Source organism: Pseudorca crassidens, chromosome 7 (assembly GCF_039906515.1).
Source record: "Pseudorca crassidens isolate mPseCra1 chromosome 7, mPseCra1.hap1, whole genome shotgun sequence".
Classification (NCBI taxonomy): Eukaryota; Metazoa; Chordata; class Mammalia; order Artiodactyla; family Delphinidae; genus Pseudorca; species Pseudorca crassidens.
Window position 1 is genome coordinate 6,859,909 of NC_090302.1, and position 16,757 is coordinate 6,876,665.

The 16,757-nt window shown below is 56.6% G+C and overlaps 1 long non-coding RNA gene across 2 annotated transcripts; it reads left to right on the plus strand.

Moving 5' to 3' along the window:
* The first annotated feature begins 534 nt into the window (after positions 1-534).
* LOC137227351 (uncharacterized) lies at positions 535-9,953 on the plus strand. Of its 2 annotated transcripts, XR_010944810.1 has the most exons (4): positions 535-1,535; positions 4,705-4,769; positions 6,613-6,776; positions 7,104-9,953. It is a non-coding gene; the product is annotated as an uncharacterized lncRNA (long non-coding RNA). The 2 variants fall into 2 exon arrangements; XR_010944809.1 differs by having other exon boundaries at positions 6,613-9,953.
* The last annotated feature ends 6,804 nt before the right edge of the window (positions 9,954-16,757 follow it).

Consider the following 16,757-nt stretch of genomic DNA (forward strand, 5'->3'; position numbering starts at 1 on the left):
TTCTTTTATGGTGGTGCTTTTCGCATTTAACTTTCACAAGGGTGTTATTGGAGTCGTGTGTTCTCACTCAACTATGAGTTTCTCGAAGGCTCTCAGGCCACCCCGTTCTTAATTTTGTTGCCACCTACCTCGACGTCTTACACATAGTAGGTGCTTCAAATGTTTTATTTTTGAAAACATTCAACTTGCTTTTTCTTTAGGGATTCAGGCTCCAAGCCAGCAGATCAGGGTTTGAATCCTGACTCTCTCATTTCCTAGCTGTGTGTCCTTGAGAAAGTGAATTGACCTCTCTGAGCCTCAGTTACTTCATCTGGAAAATAAAGTCAATAATAAAACCTCCCTCCAAGAGTAACAGTGAGATGACAATGTATGTAAAACACCCAACATCAGCCTGAAGCAGAGCGCCGCTGACACGTTCTACTCATTCGAGTTATTCAGTCTTAGTCAGTCTCATTCAGACTTGCCCAAGGCCACCTGTCCAGTTGTGGGCAGCACAGGGACTCGACTCCCATCTCTTCCTACTGCAGTGCGCCCAACTTCCCGCTGATGAGTGAGGCTCACAGGCCACTGTCTGTTTTGCAGATAGAACAGGGTCCAGAGAGGCTGAATTGTGACCCCAGGTCACACAGCCCTGTGAGCAAAGCAAGGATCAGTCTGTCTGCCAGGTCCCTGGTGGGTTCCCCCGGCCACTTCCCCACAGCCCCAGTGAGACCCACCATCCTGATCAGAGCCTCTGGTCCTCCTGGTGGTCAAGGAATCAGCAAAGTGGGCCTCTTGGAGGCCCGGTGGCCCCTACAATTGGGACAGTCAATAAAGCAAAGAGCCCCCACTTGTGGGATGCTCACAGTGACCCCATTATCCCATCTTCCAGGGGCACTCACTCAGACTCCTGCGGTACAGGGGCTTGCCAAAGGAGGGGTATGGCCAGCATTCTTCCTCCCCCAGCCTTCAGGACCAGCAGGACCGTGGGCTCTTGCCTGGGCTGTAACAGCACTGGGGCTGGAGCTGGGGGCCAGGCGCAGCCCAGGGTCGGGGGTGCTTCCCAGGTCTCGAAGATCATCTGGGGGCCCTTCCCCAGCCCTGGCCCCGCAGAGCCTGCCCAACTGCGTCTCTGAGCCGCACCCAAACTCTTCCCGGCTTTGCCAGGGAGACTGGAAGTTTCTGCCCAGCAGCTTCTCTGGGAGGATTTCGACACGGCTCATGGGGGACGGGGAGGAGAAGCCAGGATGCTGCGAGGCTCAGCATTCTCACGGCTCTGCTTAAGAGGACAGGGAGGGGGGCTTCGCTAGGCCTTGGTGAGTCCTTCAGAAATAACAGTAATAAACAACCAGCTCCAACAACAGCGACTGTGTATTGAGCGCTTACTGCGTGCCAGATTCTGTGCTAAGTCAAGACTGGCCTAACGGAACCTTCCAGAGCCCAGGCGAGGCTGGCACTGTTACTAACCCATCTCACAGGTGAGCGAGAGGATCCAGTGGTGAAGGCGGCTGCCCCAGGCTACACAGCTGGAAGCTGAGGCCAAACTCTGGAACCCAGTAGGTGCAGGTCACTAACCGGCTGGGAGCGGGAAGGGCTGGAAGGGGCCCAGGGGTGGCTGGGGTGGGGGAAACACTAGGGCCCCCTAAAGGAAACTTCGATACACAGAAGTTAACCACGGCTCGACCGCGATCTGCAGTCCAGGGGAAGGCCTGCTTGGCCCTGGGGTCTCTGTTAGCATCTAAGAGTGTCCTCTTCCTACACTGAGTCCCCCTGGAGACCTCAAGGGGTCTGGAAACTTCTCCCTATAACCAGTCTTGGTAAACCAGTAATTCCAGACACCTCCCACCCCTGCCCGGCCCTGGGGCTGTGGGCGTCTGACACTGTGAGGTCAGATGCACGGGCCTGCTCACTGCGCTCCGGGGTCCCTGGAAAAGCACCCCAGTCAGCCAGTGGCTAAGGTGCCCCTACAGTGTGCTTGGCCTTCAGACCCCAGGGCTGTCAGCAGACCCAAAGTCACAACCCGGGGAGAGGGGTGAAGGGAGAGTCTCAGGCCTTGGGCAAAGGAATGGGGCGGGGGGCGGGGGGGGGAATCAGACACCCCGCAGTGATGACTCTCACTGGGCTCAGGTCCCCCACCCCTTAAATGGGCAAACCGATCCCTTCCCTCCCAGGCAGCTGAGGCTTCAGCGAGCTCCCGGGAACAGCGCAGGGAGGGAAAGGGGCCACCCCAGGCCTTGCTCCCCGCTCCCTCGTCTCCGCCACCACCACAACCCCCGCCCCCGGCCGGGCGCCGTTCCCCACCCGGGGCCAGGCCGCCGAGGGCGATGCGAGCAGGGCGCGGCAGCGGCGCGGGCCCAGGCGCCCAGTTCAGCGGAAAGGAATGTCTTGCTCGGCGGGGGAGGCCGTGTAAACCCCGCCGCCCCTCCCCGGGCCTCATTTATTGCGGCTCTAAAGCCGGGCTCGTTCCGCCAGCCGGGCTGCTCCGCGGGTCCGCCGCATGACTCACCCCCGCGCCCCGCCGCCCACTCCCGCCCCCCTCCCGGCCGCCACCATCAGACCCTCTAACAACCTTTGCCCAAAGTAGGGGAGGGTCTCCCAATGGAGGTGCCCGCGCCCCTGCCCGCCGGAGCCCACCGCCCCGCCCCCACCCGCTGTGGCGCCCCCCCCTCCCCTCCCAGCGCCGCCCGCCCGCTCCCTCCCCTCCCCTCCCCCCTCCATAACTCAAAAGCTTGTCAAGCTGGTTCCAGACTCCTGGCGCCGGGCTCCGCTCCAGGAAAGAAAAAAAGGAGAAAAGCAAAAGGGAAAAAGCCGGCGCGAGGGAGCGAGAGAGAAAGAGAAAGGCCCGCAGAGCGAAACTGCGTCCCCGGACCCGCTCAGCTCCGTGGTCCCCGTCCCCCCAGCCCAGCCCGGCTCCCCTAACCCTGCTGGGGAACCCCCGCACCCTGGGGGCAGAGGGCGCGCCCGCAACACTGATCAATTATTTATGGGCGAATCAATTATTCAGCTGCCCCGGGAAGGGGAGGGGCGGGTAAGGCCGGGGAGGGGGAGAGCGGCTGCGGAGACCACCCCCCGGGAGGTCGCGGCTCTCCCGCTGGGCCTCGGGGGTCGGCAGGCGTCCCCACGCCGGGGGTCCTGTTGTGAGAAAGCTGCCTCGGGGTGGGCTCCAGGAGGAGCGCGGGGGAATCCGCAGAAGCAAGATAGCTGAGATACCACCCAATTAGATTGGGGAGAGGGGTGGAGAGCGGGAGGCTTGGGTTGGAAAGAGCTGGCTGGGGATGGGGTGGGTGGCGTGGGAAGAGCCCGGCCTGTGAATTCTTTCCTTTCTTACTTCATTCATTCCCATGTTTATTGCGAGCCCACTGCATGCCACTGTGCCCAGAGCCTAGTGTGGCGGGTGGCAGGAGAGGGTTAAGGGCAGGAATTTGGAGTTAGAGCTGGGTCCAATTCCTGGTTTGTACTGTATTCTCTCCAACTGTGTGCCCTTTGGCAAGGGACTTGCCCTCTCTGCGTCTCCACTTCCTCAACTGCTGGATGGAGAAGAGCAGAATGAGGAATTGAAGGAGGTGGTATGAGGTTTCAGTAAAATGGGGCACTTGGGCAGGGCCTGGCACAGAGTGGGGTGTGTGTGGGGTCCTCTGTTCACATTGAGGGGAATATGCCAAGGCCCCCAATATCCTTCCCTCTCCCCTGTCCCCATCTGTGGGTCCTGGAGAGCCTGCATCTTTCCTTGCTTTCAGACACTGAAAGGTCGTTATCAAAGCCATGTCAAAGCCAAGGACTCTGCCCAGGGCTCTCACCTCTGGCAGGCTTCTTACTAGCCTGGCCCTCCGAAGGCTAGTGCATAAGGCAGCTAGAGGGGTCCGCGTGCGCCTCAGTGGAATCCGCTTTCTCCCCACATCCTTCCCTCCTCCAAAGCCTCTTCCCTTCCCCATGTCCCCCATTCTCCTTCCGATCTGCTCCTCCCTGCTTCCCATCTGGGCTGGAAAGGTTTGGAGCCCTGAGGCCATGGGGACAAGGGACTGTCAGAATAGGCGTGGGGCTCAGACTCCCCTGTTCAGTGTGTCAGTATGTTTTCCTTCCAAGGCTCAGGAGCTAAGGAGGCTTCTGTTTTCAGACTCAGGCTTGCCAAGGGGTTTACTGTCTTCTCACCAAATCTTACAGCAGCTGTATCAGGTGGACCTGGACAGATTCCGGTTTTGTGGGGCCTGAAGCTTTTACAATCTTGGGGACCCTGTTTAAGAAAAATAATGCGAAGTTATGAATACACAGTTAAACCCGGGGCCTTGACAAGAGTCCCTGAACCTGAAGCTTCATTAGCTTCTTGGTAAATTGCTACTGTAGGTGGGGGACACAATTATTCCTTCGCAGAGGTGGAAACAAAGCTTAAGAGAGGGAAGTCGCTGGCCCAAGGTCACACAGCTGAAAAGAACACCGCAGCTGGGATTCCAGCCCAGATCTTATGCTACAGGCAACACCCTGAACTGCCTCAGTGCACTCACTTACCATCTTACTGCCTCATCTACTCTGTGTCATATCTCACCTGTCCCCACCATGGGTCCAGCCCAGGCAAGGTCAGGGAAAGCAGCCTTTGTCTCCAGACCAGCCCGTGCCCTCCGTCCCAAGGCCTTCATGCCCAGGGGCTCCAGCCTAGGAGACTTTCTGTCTTGTGACAACAACCACACAGTACCAGGAAGTAGGTCTCTTCTAACCTTTCCATTCCCACAGCTGTACCTGCTCATTCCAGAACCCAGGCTTCTCAACTGACGCCAAGGAACACCCGCTGTTAGGTGGTAAGCTCCCAGGGGCAGGGGCTGGTTCCTTCTCCTTCGGCAAAGTATTTCCAGCTCTCAGCACAGTGCAGGCTGTCAAAGTGAATTTAGTGGTAATGTCTATTCCCAGCTCAGGGAGGGGATGGGGTGTTAGGGACAGAGGAGAGGTTGTTAAATTGCAGATTCCTGGGTCCCTCCAGACCTACTGAATCAGGCTCTCTGAGCACATGGCCTGGCACTCTGCATTTTAAAACTCCCTCAGGTGCATCTCAAGCTCAGTAAAGTTTGAGACTCACTGACCCAGGGGCCAGAAAGCACAAAATGCTGTGTCTCGACCAAGCTCCTCTCACAAAGGGGATTCATCTCCCCTAATTCTGGACAGTTTTACCTGTGCACCAAGCTCACCTTCCAGCTGAGAGCTAATTGTTTCTAACACTTACTAAAGACCTATTGTGTGCCTGGGACTGGATCTTGGGCTTCAGATAGTTGACCTGATTGGACACTCACAAAACCCCTAAGAAGTAGGGACAATTATTGTCCCCATTTTACAGATGGAGAAACTGAGGCCAGGGGAGGCAAAGTGACTTGCAGAGGGACAAAGCACTGGGGAACGAGGAGGTTGGAATAGGAGAGCCGTCTGCAGGACCACTGGCCTCAGTAATTTACAAGGGTCTCATGAGAAAATCCTTAGATGAGAATTTATACACTGCCTATGAATGGCTTGGAGAAATCAAACACGCTACAGTCACTACAGGGATCTCAGGCTAAGATGTGCAACAAAATTAGGTGACAGACCCCAAAGGAATCTAATCAAGTAGGCCTCTTCTCCCTGGTATCTTTGGAGTCAGTGTTCTGGGGAATGGGTGTTTGCTTCAGGCAAATCTTTGCCTTTTCTCTGCCTGCAGTTCTGGTACAAAAGGGAAAGGGCCAGGCCAGCAAGAGGAGGGAACCAGGGCTGGTGGTAGGCAGGCAGGCTGGCACTGCAGGCCAGCATGGCTCCCTGGGCTATCTGCAGGACCGTATCATGTGATTCCCGCCCCCCCAACCCCGGGCCAGTACTCTGTGCAAACACAGCCTAACCCTCTCCTGCTCCAGTAGGATGATCAAGGCACTGGGGAGGTGTCAGGTGGGGAGGAGCTGATTTAGTGGCCTCTGTTCCTGGTGCCTGAGGAGCTAGTTGGGGCAGAGGGTGTGGACTTATTCTGGGAAGACCCAGAAGGCAGAACTAAGGGAGGTCACCCAGAGGTCACCCAGAGGGGTCTGTTTTGCCTCACAAGATAAACTGTCTAATTGTCAGGGCAGACTTGTAGGTAGTGAGTGCCCCACCTGGGGAGGTATTCAAGGACAAGTAGGGCATATGTGTGTGTGTATGTACAGAGCCATGACTCAGGAAAAGGATTGGCTGAGGCAACCTTGAGATGTTTTTCAATGTTGAGACTTTGGGCATTTCCATTCTTAACATAACTGACCTGCCCAAGCGGGGCAGATGGGAAAAATTAACAGAGACAGAAGGTAACCACAGGTTAAGGTGCCCAGAATGGGAACCCACAGACGCTGGAAAGGCACCCAGGGGCACAGAACCAAGCCCCCAGCCCTTGGCCTTCCAGCAGAGCTGCCATTTCTTTGACATTAAGGTGTGCTGCTTTCTCTTGCAGTCATCTGTAAATGCTCGTTAGCTCTTCATGATAGTGATTAATAATAATAGTAGTGATAACTGACAGTCAATAACCGTAATACCCATAGCATGAACTGAGCACTTACTGAGACAGACTCTATGCTAAGCACTTTCTATATAAACCTGTATAATTGACATGACAGTCATACACGCAATGTCCTTACTTTTACTATCATTCCCATTTTACAGATGAGGACACTGAGAGCTGACATGTGACCCAGGACTCAGAGCCAGGCTCAGGAAGTGAGCTGGGAAATGCCAGCAGAGGTCCAAGAAGAAACATGCTGCCCTCCCACTGTGGGGCTGCTTCTGCCCTCAGTGTCCAGGGACTCTGGCCATTCCCACCCCCGGGGGTACACAGCAGCAGAAACTGGCATGGGAATAGGGAGAGGGGACCATCTCCTCCAATGCCCTGATTTTATACCAGGGGAAATGGGTATCGAAGAGAGGAAGAGACGTCTCAGTCCTCCACGTGGGCTTCTCCTATGCACTCCCACATCCTACTCCTCTTTAAAAGTGATATTTTAGAAGTTATTAGTGGTAGCTTATTAATAAGAAAACATTGTTAAAGGAATGAGAAGACCTGCCACGTGTCAAGTGGTTCCCATGTGCAGGTGACGTGTGCGGGATCGTTTGCTCACCTGTAATGGGATGATAATGCTTCCCCGCTGACCTCACAGGAGGGGTTCACGGTTAAAGGTGACAGTGAACGTGAAGCAGCTCTTTATAAACTGGAGGACACTGCCACCGTGACCATCTTAGGGCATAGAGATTAGAAGTAAGTGCTGAGGCTCCTATCAGGGAAACTGACCAGTATTTAGGGCCCAGAGCAATCAGTTCTTCCAGTGTTAGATCCTCCCTAGAAAGCCCCCCATTCATTTATGCAACTATCTGCCTGAAAATCATGTAGTGAGCACCTGCTACGTGCAGCAGTATGTCCAGCCCAGCAGCTTTGAGCACAGGCTCCGGGTCAACCCTTTCCGGTCCTGAGTTCAGATCTCGGCTTCACCACTCTCCAGCGGACGTGGCCCTCCCTCTGGGACCCTCCGTGTCTCCTGTTAGGATGCAGCCCGGCTGCTCTAGCAGAACCCAGGGAACAGCAGCTGAAGGAGAGAGGAGCCTCACGTGTCAGTCTAGGGGGCTCTGTGCCGGGAGCCTGTCCAGGGTCTGGGCTCTCTCTGTCTCTTCCATCCCATCGGGGATTGCCTCCATCCACAAGGTGGAAGATGGCCACCACCTCCCCCTTCCCATTCTTTCCTGTGTGTGTTGGGGGGGACCCAGGAGGTGGAGACCGCTCCTCCCTTTTAAGGGAGAGCTGGACAGTGCATACATCACCTCTCTTGTATCCCATTGGCCATAACCGATCACATGACCGTGACTAGCTGCAAGGGAGACTGGGAAATGTAGTATTTAGCCTGGCAGCCCTGTGCCTCAGTAAAACCCGGGAGAGGGTGTTCTGTTACTAAAGGGGAGATGGCAGAATGGATACTGGGCAGCAGCCAGCAGCCGCTGCCACGTAGGATTCAGGGAGGTGCCCTGGGGGAAGCACTCAGCACAGGGCCAGGTACGTGGCTGGCGCTCAGGAAATGTGCGCTATCACTGGTGTCACAGGTGAGTGCTTTGCACTTTCCCAAGGGATACAGAGACCCGCTGAGAACCAAGCCCTGGAACTGCTCTGGCTGCCTCGTGGGGGCCTCCGTCCCATGTCCTGCATCCTCTAGGTGATGGAGAGAAGCACTGAGAGACAGCAATCCTCCACCCAGCCCCTCAGGACCAGGCTGGGGAGTATCTCAGGCCTCCTCTTTCCTTTCAAAGAAAGAACAGGAAAGTGGCCTTGTCTTCAGGGCTTGGGGACATGGAGAGATGGGTGACACTGGGGGCCTTGCAGCTCTGCTGCACGGCTGCCTCAACGGAGCATGGCAACCTCTGCCAGCCCAGGGCTGGAGGCTGGGGTCCACCTTGCAGCACTCAGGCTCTCAAAGCCTGGGCAGAAGACCTGGCAGGTGTCTTCGTTCCACACCCTGTGAATGCGGCACTGGCTGGTTTGAGCTTAGAGACATTTCCTGCCTAAATACTGCCCTCTGGACACGAAGCCCTTCTCAGCCCAAGGGGGGCTGGTAGGCGACACAGGAGGGGAAGCACGACCTCCGGTGGGCACTGTGCCCCCGCGGGTCCAGCTCACCCCCAGCCACGGATCAGGAGGCTGTCTTCTGCAGAGGCTGGGTCCACGCTCAGGAGCTGAGAGCCCCGGATCAGATCGGTCCTGGCTCTGCCTCTTAGCAGCTGCGTGAGCCTATCTCTCCAATCAGTGGGGATGAGAAGGGCACCCATCTCTCCATCTTACTGTAAAGATGTATAAAATAACCCATGCGAGGTGCTTGTGGAGAGGAGGAGCTCAATGAACGGTGCCTACTCAGACCCGGATTATGACTATTATTTTCTTCCATCCGTTCCACACTTTGCCTGCCCCCCACCTGTCCACACCTCCCTGCTGGTGATGCCCTCCCATCCCGCAGTCTGCACGCTAAGCGTTTTCCGAGGCCCCCAGATTGGGCAGGTCCCCTGTGTGTCAGCTGGCTTTGCATTGCATTCCAGCTTTCTCCTTCCCAGCACTTTCCAAATCATGATGCATTCATTGTTGGGTGAAGCACTGCCCTCCAGACGAGGAGTCCTGAGCCAGCAGGGAGTGTGCATATTTCATTCATTGGCATAGCCCTAGTGCCCAGCACAGGGTGTGGCAGCATGGTGAGGAGTCTAGTAATTGTTGGCGGAATGAGTGAATGAGTAAATGAATGAATGGCTGGATGAGCGAAGAGGGCGTTTTGCTGCCAGCCTAAGAATGTGTATTTAAGAGCAGAGTTCAGGGACTTCCCTGGCGGTGCAGTGGTTAAGAATCCACCTGCCAATGCAGGGGACACGGGTTCGATCCCTGGTCTGGGAAGGTCCCACATGCTGCGGAGCAACTAAGCCCGTGCGCCACAAGTACTGAGGCTGCGTGCCACAACTACTGAAGCCTGCGCACCTAGATCCCGCGCTCTGCAACAAGAGAAGGTGGAATGCTTCTCATTCCAACGCAATGAGAAGTCCGTGCACCGCAACAAAGAGTAGCCCCGGCTCACCGCAACTAGAGAAGGCCCGCGTGCAGCAACGAAGACCCAGCGCAGCCATAAATAAATAAATAAAGAGCAGAGTTCAGAGACTTTGAAAGACTAGTTTTAATTTCAGCTCTGTCACTGACTTACCGGTGGCTCAGAACAGGATCCTGCGTCTTTTTTATTTTTTCCACTCCCACCTCCTCCCTGCTTCTTCTGGAGTTTCAGCTTCCTCATCTGGAAACTAACAACACTTCATAGAGTATGGCAAAAGGAGTCACTGAGATCATGGGGAAATAATGCAGAGATACTGAGCTCCTAACACATAGTAACTGCTTGGTAAGCGCTGGCTGGAATAATAGCTATTGTTTTTTTTTTCTTTTTTTCTTGAAGTGTAGTTGATGTACAACATTATATAAAAGTGACAGCTGTCCAGTACAGCGACTCACAATTTTTAAAAGTTATACTCCGGGCTTCCCTGGTGGCGCAGTGGTTGGGAGTCCGCCTGCCGATGCGGGGAACGCGGGTTCGTGCCCCGATCTGGGAGGATCCCACATGCCGCGGAGCGGCTGGGCCCGTGAGCCGTGGCCGCTGAGCCTGCGCGTCCGGAGCCTGTGCTCCGCAGCAGGAGGGGCCACAGCAGTGAGAGGCCCGCGTACCGCAAAAAAAAAAAAGTTATACTCCATTTATAGTTATTATAAAATATTGGCTAGTCATAACTACTGTTAATGTTCTTCTTGAAACAACAAGGGGTTTGTGCTGCACTTTTATGTCAAAATTCCCCGGATTGACCCACTCTCCTTGCCTACTGGAAAGCTCAGGAAGAGCTGACAAACACTTTCATTCATTCATTCATTCATTCAGTCATTCATGCATGCATGCACACGGTGATTCAGCAAACATTTTCTGGGTATTCTCTGGGTGCCAGGACCAGGGCTGGATGCTGCTGGCTGGGGGCAGAAAGGAGGGTCCTGCGCGGAGGAGAAAACCATCGAGCTCATCCTCTGTGCAAAGGGAAGTGGCTGAGACCCTCTGTCCACATCCTGTCATTTACCCCCCACCCCCACCCCCACCCCATGGCTGGTCCATCTGTGTCCTTTTCCTGTGCCTCTTTCATCCCGGCCTGGGATGGCTCTGCATCCCCACCCCACCAGCAGCCATTTCCTGCCCTTCTCTCATCTGCTTCCTTTGATCCTTTTGTCAAGAGACTCTTAGAAGCCTCCGAACCGTTGGCAATACTGGCAACCTCCGCTGTTGGGCTGGTGACCCCACAGAGGTTGGAGCCAACGTGGGCTTCTCTTGGGAGGCTGCCTTGGGAGACAGATGGATTCTGGCCTCATTCATTCATTCATTCAGTCACTCACTCATTCAGCATTCCTCATTTGTTCACAGGCTCCAGGCCTGTGCGGGGCCCACAAAGTGAAAAAGATAGCCGTGGTCCCTGGCCTCACGAAGCTCCCACCCCAAGGGATGACGGCCCATCCCACACCAAGGGGATTCTGAAAGGAGATGGATGTGTGTTGTTGGGCAGAAAGAAAACAGGGCCTTGGCTTCCAAACACAGGCCTCTGCCCTTCACCTGGCACGACCCCGAGGCCTGGCTCAGGGCAGGAGCCTGTCGAGGGGGCAGATGCTGTCGAGGGGCTGCCGTTTACTGAGCACTTACCACACGCTGTGCACACCAGCTCAACCGTTTGTGCCGGGCGGGGATCTGCGGACTCCTCACCCTGGCCCTGTGGGGGAGGTACGGTTATTCTCCCCATTTTATTGACAAGAAAACGGAGGCACGGAGAGATGAAGAAGCTTGCCCAGGGCCTGCGGCTTGAAGATGGCGGAGCTGGGGTCTGAACCTTGTTTGCCTGAGCTCAGGCACCACATGGTTCCACCTCTTGGTGAAGGAATGAGGGGTGGGGTGCTCCAGGCCTAAGGACCCTGGACTCACCTCTGCTGCACAAGGTGGGGGACCCGCCCTTTCTGTATTCTGGCTTCAGTAGTTCCAGCGGGTGGCTGGCTGGGTGGGAAGGTGGGAAACGGTCAGGAAGGCAGGTGGAGGCCCACCTCCAGGGGAGGTCCTTCAGAGGCAGCTGTGTGGATTCAGAGAGAGGCCTCCTTTCTGCCCCACCCCCTCCTGGGGCCTCCAGAATGAGGGAGGAGGGGGAAGGGGGCAGACAGTGGGGTGGACGGAGGGGTCATCTCTGCAACAGGCCACAGCAGGGGCGGGGGAGAAGCGGGCAGGGCAGTATCTTCACAGCCCTGGGCCGCCACCTTTTCCTCCCCCAACGCAGAGGCGGCCGTTCCATCCATCCGTCCATCCGTCCATCCATCCATGCGCTCAGTCACTTATTCACTCACTCTCTCAATCATTCATGCACTCCTTCACATGCTCACTCATTCACTCACTCAGATACCATGTGGACAACAGGGTACGCAGGTGAGCCCAGCGTCTGTCCACAGGGAGCTTCCTGCAGGGCAGCCGACGACACACACGGAGAGCGCGCACGCGGACGGGGTAGGTCCGGCTTGCTAAGCGCTGTGAATCTGTGCTGATGGGGAGGAAAGCAGTGGAGCGAATGCGGCTGGGCCCGTGCCTCCCTGAGGAGATGACCTGTGGGCTAAGGCCGGAAGAATCGATCTGAGGAGGCCCGGAAGGCCTGGGGACAGGGTCTCCGAGTGTCAGGAACGGCAAGTGTAAAGGCCTGGAGGAGGGGACGAGGGCAGCCTGTGTGTGAGATGGAGGGAGGGATGGAAGACGGGGACCGAGGAAGATGGGGACCGAGGCGGAGTCGTGCGTGGGCTGCTGCTGTGGGCACAGAGTCCGATGCCCTTCTGGGTACGATGCGAAGCCACCGGGGGTCAGACATGAACCCAGTCATGTCTTTGAAGGCGCTGTGGGCTTCCCTGGGGCTGCACTGTGTGGGAGGCCCCGGGGAAGGGGGAGGCGGAGGCAGGGAGGCCCTGAGGAGGCTGGTGTGCCTGGGGGGGGGGGGGATGGAGAGGCTGGACCTCGGGGTGGCTGTGCGGAGGGACAGGGGACAGATTTGGTGACAGAGCCAACAGGACTTGCTTATGCCTGGTGTCGGGGTCAGGGAGGACCCTGAGTTTGGGGACCTTCACTTTTCAGCACTTGGGACAGAGAGGGGCCTGAGGTTGGGGTGAGAAACTCCCCCCATAAGTGGGGCGACCCCCAGACGACAGGCTCCCTGGGACCCGCAGCCCCACCCCATGTCCTCGTTCTTTCTGATCAGTGGAGGCCCCGTGCCGTGTTTGCCCAGCCATCTGGGCCCTCAGGGGCTGGCGGCGAGTCTGTCCATCTGCATCTGTCTGTCTCAGCGAGGAGGAAACCGGAGGCAGAGGGAACATCCGCCAGGGCTGGAGCCAGACCCTCCTCACTCCGCTGTGCCCTGGACGCCTCATCCCGGGACGCTCTGCAGGCTGCAGGTGGTGCCCCCTGTACCCTGGGATCGGCCCCCACGACTGCCGGCTGTTTACCCATGAGGCCCTCTACCTGCCAGAGACCCCTGGTTTCCATGAGGACAGCTCCCCTGGGGGCCGAGGAGGGCGGTTTTAGGGTCAGGGCTGTACCATGAGGCAGCCGGCGGCGCTGTGGGACCCAAGGCGCCGAAGATACCACCCTGCCTGCTTCTCCGCGTGGCCTCAGAGATGACCCCACCATCCCCCACATTGTGCACCCTCTTCTTCCCCCTCCCTCATCCCCTTGTCCAGCAAATCGACCCTTTAGGTCCTTCCCGTCAGTCTGCTCTGCCCCTCCCTCTGCTGCTCCAGTGTGGCCCCCCATTATTTCTTGCCTGGACGTCTGCAACAGCCACCCTGCTGGTCTCCCTGCTTCTCCCTTTGTCCCTTCAGTCCCTTCCGCTCGGGGCAGCCAGAGCAATCTTTCTGGAAGGTTCTTCTGAATGTGTCACTCCTCTGCCTAAAACCTGCCATGGCTCCCCAGTACCCTCAGTATAACATTGAAACTAACACAAGCCTGGTAATGGCCCGACCCAGGCTGACCTCTCTACCGCCATCCTTCAGTGATACTTTCTGTAGCTCTCGGCTTCTGAAACTGAATATTTTTCAATTGTTTGAATTAGCTCTGTTTCATTCTCGCCCCTGGGCCTTTGCACGTGCTCTGTGTCCTTTGCCGGGAGCATCCCCACAGCCTCTGCCTGGCTGACTGATACTCAAGCTTTGGGTTTCAGGTTAGCCCTCTTCTCCTCAGGCATCTCTAGACCCTGCCCCCCCTCCCCCATCACCCCCCTGGCCACACTGGACAGGTCCTCCTCTTCAGGGCCTCTCTATGCCCACACACAGTAGGTGTCTGGGAAAAGGTTCAAGGGAAGGCTGGGAGGATTGGTGGGTCGTGCTCAGGCCTCTGGGGTATGTGTGCCGGAGAGAGAAGGAGGCAGCTCCTGGGGCCATTGTCACAGCAAATGTAACCTCCCATCTCCAGGGCCCCAACATGGTCCCATGGAAGACCTTGGGCCACTGCCACAAATGCAAGAGCAGCTGGAGGGCTCTGCCCACAGACAATCATACCGGTGACGGTGTCGCGCTCTGTGCCGAGAGCCACCTTTGCTCGAGCTCCTTCTGTCCCTTTATCAGCCCCAGGTCACAGATGAGGAAACTGAGGCTCTGAGGGGGTGCTGCGACTTGCTCAAGGTCACACAGTCACACCGGAGCTGGGGTGGGAGCCCCGGATTCTGGCTGTGCGTATCATCAGTCACCACCTGGTGGCTTCGGACACTTCACCTAGACCCCGCAGGCCTCGGCTCCTTCTCCAGAAAATGGGCTTCTTAACAGTAATGACTGCTTTTCGGGGTGTTTGTGGTACCAGCGCCCTGCGGGTGAGTGATGCAGGCCCAGCTTTCGGAAGAGGTGGGTCAGAGAGGGAGGGACAGTGATGTGGCCGCGGTCACAGAGCATGTGGGGGGTTGGGGTTGGCCTCTGAGGCCAAGGCTAGTGCTACGTGGTGAGATTTTCTCCGTCAAGCTTCTCCCTGAGACCATAGCCATCGGGGCTGGGGGGGGGGGTGCACTGCTCGGCCAAGTCGAGGGAGAGCCTGGGAGGCTCCATGGGGTCGGGACTGTGGCTTTGGGCTCCCTCTGGCCCTGGCTCTCCCTCAGCTCCCAGGGCAGGCGCAGGGGCTCAGGAGGTTTGAAAGGGGTGGTGGAAACGTGAGCCCCTCAGAGGCCAGAGCCCGCCTTCCTGGCAAACTCTGTGAGGGTCTCAACATAATGCTTTACTCCCCCGGCCCTGGTGCAAATCTGGGAAGCTCCGGTGTGAGCCTCGGTGGCCAAAAAGGATTGGGGCAGCTAGCCTGCAGCCTGGCCCAGCCCTGTGGGAAGAGCACTGGACGGTGAGTCCAAGGCAGGCTCTGGCATGGCCTCCCTGTGCACCTGGCCCAGGTCTGCCTCCTCTCTGGGCATGAGATGCCTGGTGGGAATCTCTCATGTCAACTCCATCCCCCTTGATGGTCTGGGCAGCTGGTCCAGGGTCGGGGTGGGTGTTCAGAACCTCGTCCTCTCCAGGGCCTCCTCAGGCGAGTAAAGGGGACAACCTGGCTGGTCAAAGTCATTCGCAGTCAAAGGGCCAAAACTAACCACAGCTCGGAACCCCAAGAAAACTGTCCCCATGCTTACTCTCAACTTGAGAGAAGTCCTCAGACCAAGGCTGAGGGTGGAGGGTAGTCTGTCTTTCAGCCAGAGCGTGGACCCTCTATCCTGCATGGGTGCCTTGATTATTCACATCCTGAGATATTTATTGGGTGCCTGCTCTGTGCCAGACACAGAGGCTCAGAGGGGAGGGGGCTGCACATGCAGCCCCCAGGAGCCCACAGTTGGGCCGGGCAAGCTATCCAGAGTCCAAGAATTAGAACACAGTGTGGCAAACCTGACGACAGAGTCAGCCACACCCCAGACCCCTAACCACTGAGCACTGGGCCAGGTCCCATAAGGGATCATCACTCCCATTTGCCAGATGGGGAATTCGAGGCTTAGAGAAAGGGGAGGTGAGCTGAGAGCTGGAATTTGCACGGAGGTGGCGCCAACACTACAGTCCCCTACGAACCACACCAGGAGTGTGGCAGCCCTCAGGAGGCTTGCAAACTCCTTGCCAGGGCCTGCAAGAGGTCACAGGATGGGGCCTGTCTGTGCACCTCTTGCTGCCTGCACTTCAGCTTCTGGGACATACAGGGCTCCCACCAGCCACAGGGCCTTTGCAAGTGCCTGGACCTCTCTTCCTCGTGTTGTAACTGCCCCAGACTAGGTACCCATGAGGATGGGGTTAGGGCTGGTTTCTCCCTTGTTTACCCAGGAAGTGGCCAGGCCCAGCATGGATCAGGGGCTCCCCTTCTCATTGCCAAGGCATGAGTGAGTGAGCGGGGGACAAACCGAAACAGGGAACTGTAGGCAGGTCCCCCAGTGCTATTCTTCTCTGCTCTGGATGGGGCCCCCTCGGTTTGGTTGGGATGGAGCTGAGTGATGAGCTAACATTATGCAATTGAATCCTCATAACCATCCCGTGAGGTTACCACTATCATTATTCCATTTTCATAATTGAGGCTTGGAGAAGTAGGTGACTCACCCAAGGTCACTCAGCCAGTGAGTGGCAGAGCAGGAATTTTTTTCAATTTATTGAGGTAGAATGGACTTACAATAACTGCACACATTTAAACTGCATTTCGGGGAGTTCCCTGGTGGCCTAGTGGTTAGGATGCCGGGCTTTCCCTGCTGTGGCCCAGGTTCAATTCCTGGTTGGGGAACTGAGATCCTGCAACTGCGTGGCATGGCCAAAAAAAAAAAAATTGCATTTCGGGATATGTATAAAACCGTCACTACCATCAAGACAGTGAACACGTCCACCCCCCTCCAAAACTTTTCTGGTGACTTTTGTGGGAGCTCCTAGCACCCGGTGTCCCCTGAGTTGCTTTGTCACTATAGGTTAGTTGGCACTTTCTAGAATGTACTAGAAATGTATGCACAGTATGCACTCTTTGTCTCCTGGCTCCTCTCACTCAGCATCATGACCTTGAGTTTCTTCCACGTTGCTGCAGTGTCGGCAGTTCATTTCTTCTTATTGCTGTTTACGGAGTCCTGCCCCATCATAGGGATGTCCAGGACCTGCGGAGCCCGTCTTTTGCTGACGGACATTTGGGTTGGTTCCAGTTTTGCCTGTTACAAATGCAGCTGCTATGAACATTCGTGTCCAAGTCTGCGTGGACCTAAGTTTGCATTTCTCTGGG